Source organism: Sapajus apella, unplaced genomic scaffold (genome assembly GCF_009761245.1).
Source record: "Sapajus apella isolate SASKATOON/1434 unplaced genomic scaffold, GSC_monkey_1.0 scaffold101, whole genome shotgun sequence".
NCBI lineage: Eukaryota > Metazoa > Chordata > Mammalia > Primates > Cebidae > Sapajus > Sapajus apella.
In genome coordinates, this window is record NW_022437041.1 from 3170876 (window position 1) to 3189892 (window position 19017).

Below are 19017 nucleotides of genomic sequence, written 5' to 3' on the forward strand. Positions count from 1 at the left end.
GCCCAGACTGGAGTGCAATGGCACGATCTCGGCTCACCGCAACCTCCGCCTCCTGGGTTCAAGCAATTCTCCTGCCTCAGCCTCCCGAGTAGCTGGGACTACAGGCACGCACCATCATGCCCAGCTAATTTTTGTATTTTTTTTTTTTAGTAGAGACGGGGTTTCACCTTGTTGACCAGGATGGTCTCGATCTCTTGACCTCATGATCCACCCGCCTCGGCCTCCCAAAGTGCTGGGATTATAGGTTTGAGCCACCGCGCCCGGCCTGTGCTAACCACTTTTTACCATTTCTATGAGATTAACTTTTTAAGATTCCAAAATGAAATCATAAAGTATTTGTCTTTGTGAGAAAAAGTTACAAATGAGATTTTACTAAAATAATATTCAATGACCAAATCACCACCAATTATATTAAAACTATTGGCAGACCATTACAAAAATAGCCCTTGAAATAAGAAGTTTCTATATACCTTTTTAAGATTTCCATTATAGTACTAAAACTAGATTAGACAGCCTGTTACTAAGCTGCCATGACAAGACTCATGGAACTTAACCATGAAATCAATTAGAGGTTTACTATGACTTATTGGCAGAAAATAAAACAAACTGATTTACCGAGTTTTATGCATTCTGATTTAGAAATATAATCTACACCATCCAGAAACCATTCCTCAATTGCATGTTTCTGACTACTGCAGTCTGAGGCCAGTGGAGTGCCTTTTTCACTCTCTCCCTCTACTGCTAATGTTAAATATCTCACTTCCTATATTTATTTGCAGAATATATTTCCTAGAGAATGAGTGAATGAAAGGAAGGGTAAATCACATTGCATTATAGAAATATATTTTTCCCTGGGCAGTAGCAGGAAAACATCATGAAGGTAATACATATTGAGGCTTGTAAAGTATAAATATATTTAAAACATATAGAATGCTTTGCTTTCCTTGGGATCAGATTATGTAAAAACTAAGTAGATAGAATATAAGCACATTCTTCTTTAAAGTGAACCCAGCCACACTCTGCGGATGTCTAATATATGCTAAGAATGTGGATGTGAACTTGGCATCAATCGGCTATCAACCATGTAATATAACTTTGTTTCAGTGTTTCAGAATAAGCAAATAAGAGAAAAAATGATTTATCACAGAAACCAGAAGAAAATTTCAGCTAACTAGTTGACACTTTTTTTGGTGGGGATGGAGTCTTGTTCTGTCTCCCAGGCTGGAGTTCAGTGGCGTGATCTTGGCTTACTACAACATCTGCCTCCTGGGTTCAAGCAATTCTCCTGCCTCAGCCTCCCAACTAGCTGGGATTACAGGTGTGTGCCACCACGCCTGGCTAATTTTTTTGTATTTTTAGTAGAGATGGGCTTTCACCATGTTGGCCAGGCTGGTCTTGAACTCCTGACCTCAAATGATGTGCTTGCCTCAGCCTCCCAAAGTGTTGGGATTATAGGCATGAGCCACCACGCCCAGCTGACACTTTTAACAAAATGCAAAAATCCATGATTTTTATTTGAAGAAAACCAAACCAGGAAGCCACAACAAAAGAATGAAAAAAAAAAAAAAAAAAAAAAAACCAAGAATGCACAAAATGTGAAGGAAGTGGGTGGGATAAGGAGTGGAAAATATTCTCAAAAGACAATAGGAAATGAACTTCAAAAACAAAAGACAGAGAGGTCAACACAAGAAAAGGTTTGATGATACATATACAGGATAGTAAATAGAGTACAGTCCCACTATTTATGTAATAAGTGTTCAAGAGGTACAACCAGATCATTTTCAAATGGGATAAGAATAAAGACATGTTTATAATAATGATATTAACACTGATATACTTTGCTCAAATAAACAATAATGAGACATTTTACCCTGTTCAAATCTACTGCAAGACTAAAGTTATTTAAGCAGCCACTTAGGCAGTCCCACCTTTTTAGTGGATAGAAGGAAAAATTATTTCACATTATCGGTTTTCCCTAAATGAATCTCTAACGTCACTGAGTTGTAAAAATGTTGTACTTCCCTGCTAAGCTACTCAGGAAGGCTGAGGCAGGAGAATTTCTTTAACCTGGGAAGTGGAGGTTGCAGTGAGTGGAGATCATGCCTGCACTCCAGCCTGGGTGACAGAGTGAGACTCCGTCTCAAAAAAAATTATGTTGTGCCTTAGTCAGGAGTGACAGTACTCAAACAAGGATGCTCTCCCCAATGGTTATGTAGATGTATTTAAATCTGAGTTTGGATAATTGTTTTTAACAAATTACATTTAAAGTTTAAAGGTAAAAATTACAAATTGCTGAATAATTTGCTTCCTGCCCAACTCTCTGACTTAATTTCACATCACCATGTTTCTCATTCACTCCATTGTCATTTTGCAGCTATTACCTTGGTTTACTTTCTTCTTAATAGTAATCATGGCTGGAATTATGATATTGTCTGTCTATGTGTTGGCATCTATACTGCAACACTGGATATAAGCTTCATAGGGCAAGCATCTTTTCTGTCCTATTCATTACGATATCCTCAGCACTTACTATGCTTGCAGCACTTCCAAGCACTGCCTGGACCTTAGCAGGTGCTCAATACATAAATACATGTGAATAAAAAAAGAAATGTGCAAATAATGTCTAGAATCAAGAAAATATAAAAGAATTTTCACTGCAGTATTCGTGTTCACAATCACAAAGAAAATATTAAAACAAAGTTAATTACAGCATAGTACTTCGTAGGATTATTGGCAGATCAAATGACACAGTGCTCATGAATAATGTAACAGAAGGCCTGACAGGAACATAGAAGGTTTTTAAGAAAGGTTCTTATCATTGTTCATTGTTATTTCTCCAATAATATGTTTGTAAGGAAATTATTAAGGCACAGGAATTGATAAATTTTAATTTGCGCAAAATATATTACAAAGAAAATATTAATATGTTTATGCATAAGAAATTATCAAAAGAAAGTCTGCAAAGTTTTTAAATAACATTAGTAATTTATGGTAAAGTCTCATATTTGAAAAAAATGTTATTGTATATAAACCTTAACTTCATATCAGTAACAGTGAGACTGTGCATATTTACTAATGTTCAAATGAGTTAAATTATCATTTAACATCCTTTTCAAAATGACCTTACTAACGTATGGATGACATTTTTTTGGTAATTTAGAATCATGTATCTATTTCAACACCACCACAATAATTATTTATTATATTGAATGATAAGAGGGTCTTATAAAAATAACTTATAGAGAAAAAATTATAAATCAAATATAGGTAATATCAAAACAAAATCTTCAGATTAAGTTTATTTTTAAAAGATACTTAAAGTTTCATTTTAAATCTTAAAGAACACTACTTCTACTGTTAATGTAGACATGTGCAGCTTAAAATGAATCAAATTCTATATATTCATGAGTTATAATAAACTAAGCCCCACAGGATAAAGTTGGATTTAGGTGGTTGTATAGACTGTACTATCAAGTAATAACTTTTTGTGAAAATCCATCTCTATTTCAAGTCATCTAATTTGCCTAGTGAAATTATAAAAGGGATAATAAAATTAAAATATTTTCCTGGAAACACATTTTATTCAAATACAACTGTAAGTGATTAATTGCTAGCCTCAGTAAATATGGCATTCCCAGAAATGCATGTTGCCAAAATAATTTATCCTACCACATGGATAGCAGTAAAGTGCTGATGGTCCTTGATATATGAGGTCAACTTGTAAGTGGTTCAGATGTAGCTTTAATGAAATTCCATTGAGAACTATAACATTAGATAGTCTCAGCAGTTTACAAAAGCTGGGAAAAATGACTTCACATTTTGCTAACGTGCCATAGCTACTGCTAGTATTTCTCTATTATAAGTTTCATGCGACTTAATAAGAATTTAAAACTAGTTATTGTGTTACATGTACAGTTACTAGTGGATCATGTGTAACATCAGTCAATATACACCTTCTCTGACTCTCTGCATTGCATTGCTTAAGATATGTGTGCTCTTGTTCGGAGGAAGCTTAGACTCACATGGCTTTTGCAACTGATCTTCCTTTGTAAGTTGTGGCTATTAGTTCAACAATAGAGATGGGTAACAGTTATTTAGTGATTATGGGGCACTTTCATTAGCAAATTATTATATTCCGTAGGCAGAAAATCATAGGTAGAAGCACATTTAAGGAAAATCTAATGTTATTTCCTAAAAACCTGGGAGGTCATGCTATTTAGGATTGAACAATGAGTTTCTGGCAGAACTGATGAGGATCAGATTCTAGGCATTCTGGTTCCAAAGCCAGTACTTGCTGTTTCCACTACACTGTGTTACTTCATACAGTGCCAGAAAGTGGATCACAGATAACTATTAAAAATTTGTCGATTTATATAATTCACTTTGGGGCTTAGAAACTAAACCAAAATGTTTTAATTTTATGTCATCTATACCCTCCCCAATGTTTTGAATATGTATAATAAACCCATGCCTATACAGAAGTATTAACAACAAGGCGGAGGGAGCCTGTATTTTGTAAAACTGTAGACTCTTCTCTTGTACTACTATTCCCAAGGCTTGGAAGAATGCTGTGCACATGTTTAACACTTTATAAATATTTGTTGCATAACCAAATACATAAAGTTTAACTATTAATGAACTCATAGGATGGCATCCAATGCTAGTTCAGTTCTAATGCTGTGTGAGTTTAGAAATTCTGCACAACCAAATCTTGGTGGCAGTCAATTTTTCTTAAGTATGTCAAGGATGTCTAATGAGTTTCTTAAAAATTGTTCTTCTTTACCAAATGTAATAAATGCTAAGGCAAAAATAAATATATCTGTCATCATTTGTGATTTGTGTAGACATTTCTTTATTATTGTCAAATAACTCAAATTTGTCATTATTTTCCTTTTAACTATACGAATGACTCTTTGGAATTTCAGACAATGCCTATTGACTAGTAAAATAAAGTGGAAAACAGAGAAAATTTACATAATATTCCTTTACTGAGCTCTCTATTTTAATACCACGGCTTTAATGTCATTTGGTTTTATGTTGGCGTATCTACCTGGTACCCATTCTAGGCACTGAAAGAATACCCACACCATACTGATTTCGCATTTTGTTAGCAACCAAATAAAAGCATCTCTTGGACTTCTACAAAACAAATAGTTAATCTAGTTCCAAGAGACAATTCACTTCTATATACATTTACTGCACAGCTTCAAAGACTCTGAAATTTGTAAAATGTCTAATACAGGTCAAACAGGAGGGAGAGCCGGGGAACAGACACAGAAGTAATAGCAAAAGCAAAGCAAAAAAGAAAAGAAAGGTGAAAAATATCTCACAAGAAGCCCCCTCAGGGAAGTAACTCACACAAAATGTCTGCTTATCCTTCTTGCGTTCAGCATTATGAGGACACACACGTCCTCGAACAAAATGAAACAAAGAAAAAAGCCCAAACCAGAAACTAGCATGTCCAGTAACTCCGGTAGTGTGAGCTCATCCGCTTTGTTCACTTCAAAAATATTTATGAAGAATTTAAAACTGTCAAAATGGAATTAAAAAATGCAAGGGGTGTGAATATGACCTCGCCCGTCTCTCAGGGATCTCACAGACAAGTAGAATAAACCGGTTCTTTATAGCATAGAGCGTCAAGTCTGGTCAAAACAGGAATGCATAGGCTGCTTTGGTGGGCAGAAAGAGGGGGTCAATTTATGCAGAGCTGGAGGAGAAGAGGGAGTGTATTACAAAGCATTTCCCGGAAGATACCAAAATCCAGTTCCGAAGGAATGGCCATGAGCTGCTATGAACTTCACAGATAGTGGGAATGGCATGTCGGAAAGGCTCTGAAGAGAGAAACAAGATGACATCTGTGGAGACTGCAAATACTTAGCATAGTAGAGCTGGAACAAATTATATAGACCTGTTTAAATAATGATAGACTACATTAAAAATAGATGAGGCTAGAGATAAGCAAGACTCAGATAAAAAGGATTCTGTTCACTAACTGATGAAATCTGTGTATTATAGTAAGCAGTAGGGAGCCATTCGAAGAACTGAATCACTTGCAATGACCACTCTAAAAGCAATTTGAGAAAGGATTGAAGGAGACTCAGTTATGAGGCAAGAAGCAGCATCAGTCTGCCTGGCCCAAAGAATTGCTCTGGAGTAATCAACTCATATTTGTGATGTTAAGTGTGATTGCTTTCTGTTAAAAGCAATCATCTGTCACATTAAATTAACTGTCAATTTGCTTTTTATTGGCTTTATAGTTTTGTTTGTATTGAATGTGTGAATTATAATTTGTTTTATGTTTCCCAACTGGTTCCCATTCAGTGTCCTGTAATACACATACCTGGCAGTTAAAGATTAATTGTACCTGAAATTTTTAAATTTGTTAAGAAATATTTTTCATCAACCTATTAATTCATATCAATCTAGTACCATGATTATAAGTGTCTAGAGAGATACAAGCTAGACAGATTTGAATGAGAAAGAAAAGATATAGTTGCCTTAGGAAGTCACTCCATGAAGTTAATCTCAGCTAGAGTTTATAACATCTCTTGACACCAAAATAACCTCATTGTCAAATAATGCTCCGTAAATACTCAAGATCGTCTAGTGGACTTTGATGCTTACAATGCCAGGAGCTTCACTGAACAGTAGCTGTGCATTAGGAAAGCGCAGCACACAACAACGTATTTCACTCCAGGTAAAATCTGTTGTGTCTCAGACTGAAAAATATGTATACATATAATAAATACAGTCATGCACTGCATAAAAATGTTTTGGCCAATGGCAGACCACATATATGATGGTGGTCTCATCAGATCATGATATTGTATTTCCATTTCACATTTTCTGTGTTTAGCTGTTTAGATACACAAATGCTTCCCATTGTACTACAATTTCTTATAGTATTTAGTACAGTAAGATGTCTTGCAGGTTTACGTTTGTAGCCTAGGAGCAATAGGCTGTACTGATAGCCTTGATGTTTGTTAGGCTATATAAACTCGGTTTGTGTAAGTACACTCTCTGATATTTCCACAATCACTAAATTCCCTAGATTATTTCGGAACATATCCCCGCCTTTAAGTGACACATAAATACATATATACACATTCCATTCCAAAATATAAATCTTTTGACTCTTTTTTATTGTGATTATTTTGAAAAATTCTAACATTTTGAGTAAGAGTTAGAAGAAACTACCCATGTACTAATGTCTCTGACTAGGACAGGATTGTTTGTTCCATAATTCAAAGCAAAAATTTCCATCTTTTTCATAATATGAATAGGAAATAATATTGGCACACTGGAGTACACGGATGTGGCTGTTTATGGTTGTAACAGCCCCAGATTTCTGGCATCTTCAATTCCACCTGGCTTTCTTAGGGCTGAGGAATTAATAACTTCTATATACCAGTACCTGTTTTGACCTATTGGTGTGTATTCCAGTTGGGAAGCTGTGGCTTAAAGAAGGCTCAAGAGGCTGGGCGCGGTGGCTCACGCCTGTAATCCCAGCACTTTGGGAGGCCGAGGCGGGTGGATCATGAGGTCAAGAGATAGAGACCATCCTGGCCAACATGGCGAAACCCCGTCTCTACTAAAAATACAAAACATTAGCTGGGCATGGTGGTGCGTGCCTGTAATCCCAGCTACTAAGGAGGCTGAGGCAGAAGAATTGCCTGAACCCAGGAGGCGGAGGTTGCGGTGAGCCGAGATCGCGCCATTGCACTCCAGCCTGGGCAACAAGAGCGAAACTCCGACTCAAAAAAAAAAAAAAAAAAAAAAAAAAAAAAGAAGGCTCAAGAGCTGAGAAAGAAGCCTATGCTAGAAAGCTGCTAACATTGGAGAACGAATTAACTTGCTGCATAAAAGCTGATTCGCTTTTCTATCTTTAAATTGATAAAACTGTACATACCTTTAGCAGATGAGTCAAGCATCGAAATGCTAATATGTGTTAATTCAAATGCCAACTTCTTGATTGATAACAGCTGCTTAGATATTTTTGTTCAGAAGCATTCTAAGGCTTTTCTAGGCCCAGTTGAAAATAATGCTGGACTGATGAACGGCATTTACATAGTTACAGCAAGAAAGAATGGCATTATTAACTGACCCAGACCATAGGTTGATTGTAAAACAAAAAGTATTTATTCTGCAAATCTTTCTTTAAAAATGTTTTATGAATTGAACTTTAAGCTTATATCCTAGGTTTGTTTTATTGTTTTGGGCTATAAATAATCCAGTGGACAAACCTACCTTAATCCTTTGTTACAGTTCATTTTGTGCTTTCAATGTAGGTGCTTATGTTTATTGTTTTGTCTCTTCTTATTGATCTCGTAATATGTAGCTTATTTTATTCCCATTTATCTTTCACTTTTAAATAGAGATTAAGGAACAGCCTCAAAGGAGGACACAGACAAACATGGCCCTGGTCCTAGAGGAAGCTAAAAGCATTCACTTTCCCTGTGAGCTTTACACAGGAGCTTCTGCAACGTAAAAGAGATCACAAGGCCAGTGCTGATGAAGCCCTTGATCCTGTGCTTGTTACCTAGGAAAACGTGACAGCAATACCTCAAAAATCACTGTCTCTGTGACTCAGGAGACAAAGGACAAATTATCCCAGGATGAAATATCGCCCAAGCATATTGTTATAATAACACAGATTCATTTTTTTCTCTTTTCTAAATTCACATATGTACTCTGCTTTCAAATATTTATTGACTGCTCAGTTCAGTCCCTTTTCAGAGAGAATGAGGGTATATTTCATTTGTTCAGAAATATAAAAATAATCAGCTCTCTTATCTTTCAAAATACAAATCAGCTTTGCTCCCAACCTGTTTGATATCTGGAATATATCAATTAATACCTTCACTTTAGAGATTCAGTACATATAACGTTGGAATATACGCTATAGCATTACTGTAAAGAGTTGGATTAAATAGTAAAACAAATAGATATACCAAAAGAAAACTGGGCCAAAACATAAATGTCAGAAGCATTTGAACCACAGCAACTGCATCTTGAATAGGAGCTGGGTCAAATAAGGCTGAGACGTTTGGGGCCGCATTCCCAGCCTTAGAATTCCTAGGGCATTCTAAGTCACAAGGTGAGATAGGAGGCAGGCGCAAGATACTTGTCATAAAGACTGCTGACAAAACAGGTTGCAGTGAAGAAGCCAGACAAAACCCACCAAAACGAAGATGGTGATCAGAATTAACTCCGGTCATCCTCAAGGCTACACTTTCACCAGTACCAAGACAGTTTACAAATCCCATGACAATGCCAGGAAGTTACACAATAGGGTCTAAAAAGAGGGGGCATGAATAACCCACCCCTCGTTTAGCATACCATCAAGAAATAACCATAACAATGGGCAACCAGGAGCCCACAGAGCAGTTCTGTCCATGGAGTAGCTGTTCTTTTATTCCTTTACTTTCCTAACAAAACTTGCTTTCATTTTAGTCTAGGGACTTGCCCTGAGTCATTTCTTGTGTGAGATCTAAAAGTCCTCTCTTGGGGTCTGGATTCGGACATCTTTCCTGTAACATCTCTCTGTGGACCATGGAAATGACTATATCTTTAAGATTAAAGGTCCTCTTGTAAAGGAGTGGGAGAAACATGTCAGAGGTGTTGGAGCTAGAGCGACTCCATCTTGAGTGAGGGCTAAGAAAATGAGGCTGGGACCTAATTTTCTGCATTCCCAGAAAATTAGGTATTCCCAGCCTCTACTGGCTTAAGGTTAAGGAAACAGACAAATAATGTTTACTAAACAGACTTAGACTTGGGAGTATCCAGACAGCCCAACAACCTGAGAACAACAGCATTCCTAATTTTGCTTTAAAGACAGTAATATTTATTCTTGTAAAATATAGTAATTAAGAAAATTAATCTCTTATCGTAAGTCCTTGTAGTTCCATGATCTTTTTTTTTACTTAGGTGAAAGAAGGTACCTAGGTTTAAAAAAAAAAAAAAAAAACTGTTTAAAAAAAAGAATTGTTTTTCTTGTTTTTTTTTTTTTTTTTTTTAATTAGGTTAAAAAAAAAGGTTTTGTACCTAGGGTGGACATGTTCCTCCTCATACTTTCGAGAACACCCTTCTCTGTTTATGGAGTAGCTGTTCTTTCACCACTTTACTTTCTTAATAAACTTGCCTTTGCTTTACACTGTTGACTCATCCTTAATTCTTTCTTGTGCAAGATCTAAGAACCCTTCTTGGGGTCTGGATCGGGACCCCTATCCGGTAACATAAATAGTGTATTCTTACAACAATAAATAAAATGGCTAATAAATATTCTACTTGCTAGACATCAAAGAAATGTAAATTAAAATGAAACACCTTTGGAAATGTTTAAGATAAAATGACAATGTAATTCCAGGAAACAGACACACTTCCTCCAGGGGTATAATCTTCCTGGAGGATAGTTTGACAAAATTTATCAATACCTTTAAGTGTCATATGCAGTAGTTCAACCCAATAGTTACTTTTCTGAGAAGGTATCCTAAGAAAAATTTCTGCAAAAACTTGCTTATAATTGTTTCTAGTGGTCTAAGAGTAACTTAGCCCTAAAGCAGATAATAGAGTTTGAAATCGATTTGATGAGAACCATATAGTTGCTTTCCTCATGTGGATACGGATTAGCAGAGGAAGGGAATTAGAAGATTTTAAAGGACAGGGGCAAGACATGCTTGCGAAGGTTGAAAACAGTAAAAGTAGCAGAAGCATCAAGAATTAAGAATGAAAGCTGGATGTCAGCTGCAAGTCCAGCAGAGGGTCAAGTCTGGGGCTGTCGTTTTACTTCCTTCTGTGTCTGTAATTAATTAGTGTCTTTCTCTTGTTCCATCACCAGGAAATCTAACTTGCATGCACAAATAAATCATTGCCGGGTCTGTCAATATCACTGCTAAACAGGCATGATCGGTTACACACTTCCCTTCACTCCAACTGAACAAAAACTTTTTCACTGAAATATTTAACAAGACAAAGTCATAGTTTTGTTTGTTCATTTGTTTGTTTGGGGGCACAATACCTTAAAGAATATCCAGGTCAAGACTTCAATTTTGTAAATGAAGAGATAAGACTAAAATGATAAACTAGCTTTACTGTGTTGTTAATAACATGACAGGGATTACAACCTGGGTGTTTAGGGAATCTCTTAGCCCAATCTCCCTATAAAGCAAAAAGGCTTATAATCGTCACCAGAAAATTAATGAATTGCCTCTCTCAAGGGATGAGAAACTGTAAACAGTAAGTTGTAAACTTCCATGATATGGACATAAGCCACACGAAGATATGTGTTCACCAGACCCAGAAACTTGAAGTGCATTTGTTACAAAAAATGAAACATGGTGTACCCACAGAATTCTCATGAGAATCTCTGTATACAGAAATTACACTTGCTTCATGTTTTAATGTTTCTGTTAGAGAATAAAAAGTGACTTGCCTAGCTCACTCAACCTGCTTTCAACAAGGTAAAAGAATTATGACTGGATGTCACTGCTGCCCAGCCTTTTTGTCCCTAGGGGAATTCAGTGGGCTCAGAAATAAACATTCACCCCATGAAGATGTGACCTTATTGTGCTCTCCGTGTTTGGCTATGGATTGTGGGCAAATCGCTCTGTTAGAGCTGTGCCCCACCCCACTCCCCTGACTAAGCCCTAAAAAAAAAAAAAAAAAAAGAAAGAATTTAGAACTGTTTAGAAATGGTGGGGACTGCTCACTTAGGCAGCACATATACTGAATGATACAGAGGAGACTAGCATGGCCTCTTTGGAAGGATTACATGCAAATTTGTGAAGCATTTCTTATTTTTAAAAAGTATAAAATAATAAAAACTAAAAATGAAAAAATGGTGGCAATAAAAGCATTGGAGGTTGAAACTAAACTCTCAAGTACACAATATAGACAGATGGGTGGTGGTGGTGTTTTGTTTTTCGTTTTCCATGTAGTAGCAACCACACTGTTAATAACTCTAAAATATGAAAATGTCATTAAGTATCAAGGCACTATAATATATAGTTTTTAATGTAAAATAGGTCTCGAATTCAGTAAGCAAGTGTATTAGTCCGTTTTCACACTGCTAATGAAGACATAGCTGAGACTGGGTAATGTATAAAGAAAAGAGGTTTCATTGATTCACAGTTCCACAGGGCCGGGAAAGCCTCAGGTAACTTACAATAATGGCAGAAAGAGAAGCAAGCACATTCTTCTTTACATGGCAGCAGCAAGGAGAAGTGCAGAGTGATGTGGGGGAAGCTCCTTATAAAACCAACAGATGTTGTGAGAACTCACTCACCGTCATGAGAACAGCACGGACATAACTATCCCCATGATTGAATTACCATCCACCAGGTCCCTCCCACAACATGTGAGATTGTGGGAACTACAATTCAAGATGAGATTTGGTTGGGGACACAGCCAAACTATATCAGAAAACATAACTGCAGATCTAGATTTCTTGTTCCTCTAGTGAGTGACGACAGTTGCTTTGGGACTTAATGAAAGGGTAAAAAAGACCCATTTGGTTTTGTGTGATTCAATCTACCTGATCTAATAACGGCAGGTCCCAGTGGAAATTCATACTGGGGATGTATTACCCAGAAGAAAAGAAGTTAATAAAAGATTAGTGATGTACGTCTCAATAACAAAAAGAAGACACAGAACTTTTGTGTGTCCTTGTGTGTTTTTAATGTACTGAACGTTAAGTACTTATCAAACATTAATCATATTAAAATCTTGGCATTTTGTAGCAAGATTGCAATTACCTATGTTATATGAATCCATTAAGAATAAGAAATCAGACACTGAAATGCTTGCTAAATTAAAATTCTACAAATGGCATTAAAAGGTAAAATTTGGTATACAGAATGCAATTGAATTAAATCAATATCTTTAAAATAAAAGAATTTACTCTAAAACATTAGTCGGGGTGTTCTTTTTTTGATTATGTATAGCCCAAAATGTTAACTTCCAAAATGAAAGTCGGCCCTAACTCTGTATTGCAGGGTAAAAAAGTGAACTCCATTCATCTGTTTTTTTTTGAAAGCACCAAATTTCATGGTTCTTCTTCCTTCTCAGAAGAAGCTATTCATGCAGGTGACAGAGAGAGAAGTATTTATTAGGAGAAATGGAAATTGTTCAATGAATGGCTTAATTGTTCCTAAGCTGAAGAAATCAATAGGACAAAAAGTATTAATCTCCTACTGCGTATTGGGTAATGGGATAGGCACTGGTGGAAAAGAAAGTCACAAGTTAAATTGTTAAATACATGTACTATTGAACTCTGAAAATAAATAAATCTCTTAATCTACCTGAGCTTTATCTGAATCTCCTCAAACTGTTAAGAGTTTCATGATATGAAGACAAAAATTACATATACTTTAAACACATATTTAGAACATGTTGTTATTAAATAAAAGCAGCTAAAAATATAATATTCACCAAAATTATGCAACATAATAATAAGTATGTTGTCAGTATTTATTGAGAATTTACCATGTGCTGGATACTGAGCTAAATGATTTGTCTGATTTATCTCATTGAATCCCAATATTAGCCCTATAAATAAAGTAATATTAAAAATATATTATTACGCTAAAAAATATGTAGCGCAGAGAAGTTTTCTTGATCAATAATGAATGAACAAATTGTTCTCACTTAAAAAAAGAGGAAACTGACTTAGAGGTCTGTCTTGTCACAGTCATCCAGCTAGCAAGAGCTCAAACTCAATATTGTATGGTAAACACCATGGTAGAACCATACACAGATTCACATGAAAGTACAGAGAAAGGGTTTCTAACCTAAAGTGGGGAGGAGGAGGAAGTTATAAGGAAAATGAAACTTCATATTATCTCTTTCCAAGTAAGAATTAGGTTCTACTTCTCAGAGAGCACGTTCATAACAATTTGCATTTATCACGCTGTGCTGATCATTTGCTCATATGGCTTCTTCCCCATTTAAACTGTTAGTCTCCTAAAGGTAGTAATATGTCTTACTCCATCTTTATCTTTAAAGAGCCTTGAATCATATCTTTTACAGTATAGGATCTGACAAAAATTTGTTGACTGAATAAATGACCCACGAGAGATAGTGCCCTTGATTAAGTAGTAGATCAAATTAGCACTGAAAGATGGCCTCCTAGTCTTGGGAGGATTTTCTAACACTTTGCTAAAAACAAACTACTTTGTATGAAGCTCACGACTTACAACATCATTGTATTTTGTCCTGTACACATAAGGTCATAAGAAAATTCATCTTTCATACTATATATGATTACCTAGGAAGATGGTCATGGACTGAAAAGTATTTGTCACATATATGGGATTTATTTTATGATTTAATGGCGGGATCCCATTGCTATTCATCAACTAATAAAATTTACCCATCTATGCACAGTGAGTTGTTTATTGAATGCAGCAAGATTGATTTTAGCAGTTTTGGCAGGTGAAAATTAAAACCATGCTTGCTTTATTCCAATGCTTGGTAATATGCAAAGTAACAAAGGAACCAGAAGAGAAGCAGTTCATATATTTCTTGAAGTCAGAGGTCAAGGATTGGTTCATATTGCCATTTCATTGCTCATAAAATATAAAATAATACACCATAACACCATAGTTCCTCCTGAGACCGGCAGCTATTATTATGGTAGCAATTTATATTTGAAAACAGTGGCCTTTTTCAGAGATGGATTTAGCTGTTATTATTATCCTGAGTATGCAAAGATTATACAGAAATCAGCAATTAGTACTTAACAAGATTAAATGACAATGGCAAATGAAGTTCTGCCTTGATCTTTGCTGAATTAACCTTCCAGGCATGTGAAAAGTTAAGAAGTTAAAACTTCATCTTGAAGTTTTAACTCACAACGAGGGGTTGGTTTCCTACAGATTCAGGGCTGTTGCTGGGATCTTGGAATTCCTACAGGAATACACCTTGCCTTTTCATTAGTCTATTTCAATTTGCTAAAGGATAGCTACTGAGAAACTGGCTGCCCTTGTAGACAGTATGACATTTTGGGGGAATGAATAAATCTTCAGTGATAGAAAAGATGAATAACAGTGGGCTTCCCTTATCCACAGTTTAGTTTTCCTCCGATTCAATTACTCATGGTCAACTGTAATTTGAAAATATTAAAAATTCAAAAAACAAACAATTCGTAAGTTCCAAATTGTACAGTCTTCTGGTAGTGTAATGAGTAGCGTAATGAAATCTTGCACTGTCCCCCACGGTCCTGCCTGGGATGCGAATGATCTCTCTGTCCAGCATTTACATGCTGTACACATTGTGGACCTCCCTGTTAGTCACTTGGTAGCCATCTCGGTCATCAGGTCAACTGTCATGGTATCCTAATGCTTGTGTTCAAGTCACCCTTATTTTACTTAATAATAGCTAAGCATATGGAATAATGTGCAACCTAACTAATAAACATGCAAATTAAATAATAATAATAACAACAACAATAATGGCTCCAAAGCACAAAACTAGTGATGTTGGCTATTTGGATATGCCAAAGAGACACAGTGTTTTTCTTAAACAGAAAGGTGACTGCTCTAAACTTAATAAACAAAGGAAATCACATGCTGAGATTGCCAAAATTGGAAGTAAGAATAAATTGTCTGTCAAATTGTGAGAAGGGAAAAAAAAAAAACAAAACTTGTTTTAGTTTTGCTGTTGCACCTCAAACTGGGAAAGTTACTGTCACCGTACATGATGAGTGCTTGGTAAACATGAAAAAGGCATTAGCATGAATAGAAAGATGTTCTGATTGACTGGAAAGGGGTTCAGCGCTATCTGTGGTTTCAGGCACCCACTTGGGGTCTTGGAACATATCTCCTGCAGGTAAGGGGAGACCATTGCAGTTCTATGTCTAGAAGGTATCAAAAACATTAGAAAACACAACTATCATTTTACAGATGTGTGTCTAAATATCGTATCTGTTTCTCAATATGGTGTGTAAAACACAATGAATCTCAAGGTGATAGATCTCTTTTTTAAAAAAATAATCTACAGTGCTTTTTAAATTGACACATAATATTTGTACATATTTATGGGGTACATGTGATATTTTGTTATAGACATAAAATGCAAAATTATCATTTCAGGATGTTTAAATTATCTATCACCTCCAGAGTATAATCACCTAAAGTAGAAGTCCTCTCTTCAAATTACTTTAAAATATACAGTACCTTGTTGTTAACTACAGTCCTCGATCTCTGCTATCCAGCATTAAAACTTTTTCCTTCTATCTAACTGTACATTCGTGCCCATTAGCCAACTTTTCTTCATCTCCTCCACCATCATTGATTTCTTTTAGTCCGCTTTTGCTTTTGTAAAAAATATTAACAGCTTTCAATGAGAACCAAACTGAAATTTATCTGTTGGAAATCCAAAGGAATATGCATCACTTTTTCTTTCCTTTTTCCTCAGGAATAGCAAAGAGCATATTGTCTATCTGCTTCTTGGACTTTTTCAAAAATGCTTTAGAAATTCTATCCTAATGCATTTCTATGCAAATATATAAATTAAGGCACAGTATATATGAGACAAATGAGGGAAATTCTACGGAAAATTACCTGTGTTCTTGAAAAAGTGTCAAGATCATAAAAGACTAAAGTATTTTTAAAAGGCTTATATTTTTCTACAAAAAAAAAAGGGAATGGTTGGGTTGAGGACATAGCTATGAAAGACATTTTTAGGACAATTTTCAAAATTTGAGCATGGATAGTGTGTTGGACAAGAGTTTTCTATGCATATTGTTTGCTGATTTTGATTTTTTAATTGTGGTTATGTAAATATTGCCTTTTCTCATAGGAAATACACTTCGAAGGATTTAGGATGAAAAACTCATATCTCTAACTACCTTTAGGTTGAGATAATTTACTCTCAAATAATTCAGAGAGGAAGCATGCCTGAGAGAGTGTGTAGGGTGTACACAAAATGATTCAATAAAATAGATTCATCATATGTTAACAATTGATAAATCTAGGTAAAGGATATGCGTTCTTACACTATTGCAATTCTTCATAAACTGAAAATTATTAAACAATTATAAAAAGACAAATTGCATAGCAGTAAAATTAAGAATAATATTATATCAAAGACAGTCATAACAACTGGGGTAATACTTTGCATTTGTATATTAACTATTATATTAATAAATCTTTCAAATATGTGATTTATTTAACTTTATTCTTGAAACAACTCTAAAATTTTAAATGTCTTTATTCCCATTTTAAAGATGAGGAAACTTGGAAACAGAGCTATTTCAGTGCTTTAGTTTAAAATATTTTGATTTGTAGTCTTTTCTGAGGTAACTGCACCACAAACTGTGCAAATTGCCCTCATTTAGGTCCTAAAGGCAAGCCTGCGGTTTGTCCTGTGCTCACTAAACAGCTGTCAAGCTGTAAGAATTTGGGCGGTTGCAGATCAGGAAGCAGCTCTATAATTCATAATCAGTCTTCTAAGCTGTCTTGTCTCTATTTTCATAGTAGGTTATTGGTTTTCATTCCAAAGTTGTGCTAGCTCTTCCTGGCATGATTGATGGTGCGGGTGCACAATTTTAGGAAAGAAACAATGGGAAATTCTATTGGGTTATGCTGCATTACAAATAGAAAAAAAATCAATGTTAGACAAGTAGAATTGAGAAAATTATGAGGGAAATAAATTGTATTTTTATGCGTCCTAGAATTACATCTAAAAGTAGGTATTTTGTTTGAAAAGATATAGGTGTTCTTTGGGGAGAGAAAGGAAGAAAGGGAAGAAGAGCTATGAGTTCATATTACTAGAATTCTTATTTCACTAGAATGTAAGATTTGTCTTCTGTATTTAAACGGATTTTTCTTTATTTTAAAATTACTTTACCTATTTCTGATTTCTTTGTGGGTGGTCAAATGTTTTTAAACAGTGTGTCTACAAAAACAATTTGTAGACCACAGCTTTAATGTTCCTAAGTAGTGTTCATTACATATCCGGGAAAAATAAAAGACACAATTTAAGTGCTAAATTTGTAAGCTTCAGTGTTATAATGATTAGGTGATTCATTCTTTTATTGAGCAAGTATTCATCAATTCATAGAAAAGCAGAAAAGCATGAAGGCTGAAAGCATGTACTTTGGAGCTAGACTATTTGGGTTCAATTGTAGGACTCTGTTTCTTAGCAACTGTGCTCTTGAAAACATTTCATAATATTTCCAGATTTCAATTTCTTCATTTGTAAAATGGAGAGAATGACTGAACCTACCTCATAGGGAGGTTGCAATGATTTCCATGATGGCTCATATCTGTAATCCCAGCACTTTGGGAGGCTGAGGCGGGCAGATCAAGAGGTCAGGAGATTGATACCATCATGGCTAACACAGTGAAATCTCATCTCTGCTGAAAATACAAAAAATCAGCCAGGCTTGATGGCGCATGCCTGTAGTCCCAGCTACTTGGGAGGCTGAGGCAAGAGAATCGCTTGAACCCAGGAGGCAGAGATTGCAGTGAGCTAAGATTATGCCACTGCATTCCAGCCTGGGTGACAGAGTGAGACTCCATCTCAAAAAAAAAAAAAAAAAAAAAAAAAAGCAGAAATATATGTGAAATACCTTAAATAATGTTGGCCTTAAATAATTTTTAGCCTTCAATAGATTTTTATTGTTATTATTCAAAATACAATCTGAGAACTATTTATTGAACATGTAGTGTGATCCAGGTAATCCACAGTAAAGCAAGGGATTATGTAGTTATCTGGGGAATAAAGAAATGATTCAGAAAAAGACCCTACTAAGGTAGATGCATTAGTTATCTACTACCATATAGCAAGTCTCCACCCCCATTTGCAAACTCAGTAGCTTAATAAATAAATACTTACTATTTTACAGTTTCTATAGGTCAAGAATTCAATGACTTAGCCTCTACCTCAGCTGAGGTCTCCTCTGAAGGCTCAACTTAGAGCATTCACTTTCAAGCTCACTCATGTTTTGCTGTCAGTGTTCAGTTTCTCACAAACTATTGGACTGAGGGCTTTACTTCCCCCACTGGGTGTTTGGTT

The 19017-nt window shown here is 35.5% G+C and overlaps 1 protein-coding gene and 1 pseudogene across 8 annotated transcripts in view; one reads left to right on the forward strand and one right to left on the reverse strand.

The window, feature by feature from the left end:
- The window catches only part of NAALADL2 (N-acetylated alpha-linked acidic dipeptidase like 2), a 1348438-nt gene that overhangs the window by 381372 nt on the left and 948049 nt on the right, over positions 1-19017 (reverse strand). The gene's annotated exons all lie outside the window — the stretch shown is intronic.
- Positions 11701-11800, forward strand: LOC116536546 (annotated as a pseudogene).